Genomic DNA, 903 nt, shown 5'->3' with positions numbered 1-903 from the left:
TTCCCTAGATAATTTTGGGCTGGAAATAACTGCTAAACCTTCATAGACAATGTAATGACTGAATAATGGACATGAAAACAGTGGATCTGAATTCCTGAGGGTGTAGATCACCCAGAAGTATTGTTTATAAAAGTGAGGCAGGGCTTGCTAAAATGGTGAGACTGTCACTGGAAATTTCGCTTTGGAGAAATGAGGACTGGGTCATTTCTCTGGGAATAAGAGAAGACATTGGCTTTTAACTTTTCAAGAATTCCAGGAATACTAACCCTGAATAAAGTTCCTCCGATGGTGTGATAGGTATCAAAAGTACGTCTTTGTTTCAACTTTCCCTCCTTTCTTTCCTTATTAAAAGTGTGTATTAAGGGGCAGAGGAGCTCTTCCTTACCAGTTTTGGCAATCCCACTGTCATCACTTGTCAATCACACTGTCATCCCACTTGCTCATTACACGTTTTAGGAGGATTTGCTGGCATAGGGCTGGCCTGAGGCATAGGAAAAGCAGGCAGATGCCTGGGGCAGCAGGGTTTGGGGGTGGGAAAGCCAAGGTGTTTAGCAAGCAAAGAATTATTGGGATTGCTACCACACTTGGAGAAGGTTGGCTTATTGCAGAGGGGCTTCTCCAGACACCATCACAGAAGCACAGCATATTAGGAGTTGGAAGGGACCTCGAAAGCTCATCCAGTCCAACCCCCCTGCCAGAGCAGGATCACCCAGACCGGGTCACACAGGAACACGACCAGGCGGGTTTTGAATGTCTGCAGAGAAGGAGACTCCACAACCTCTCTGGGCAGCCTGGGCCAGTGCTCTGGCACCCTTACAGTAAAAATGTTTTTCCTCATGTTCACATGGAGCCTCCTATGCTCCAGCTTGCACCCAATTGCCCCTTGTCCTATCATTGGACATC

This window comes from Mesitornis unicolor, unplaced genomic scaffold, assembly GCF_000695765.1.
Source record: "Mesitornis unicolor isolate BGI_N332 unplaced genomic scaffold, ASM69576v1 scaffold7987, whole genome shotgun sequence".
In the NCBI taxonomy this organism is placed as follows: domain Eukaryota; kingdom Metazoa; phylum Chordata; class Aves; order Mesitornithiformes; family Mesitornithidae; genus Mesitornis; species Mesitornis unicolor.
Note: the sequence above shows the minus strand (reverse complement) of the source record.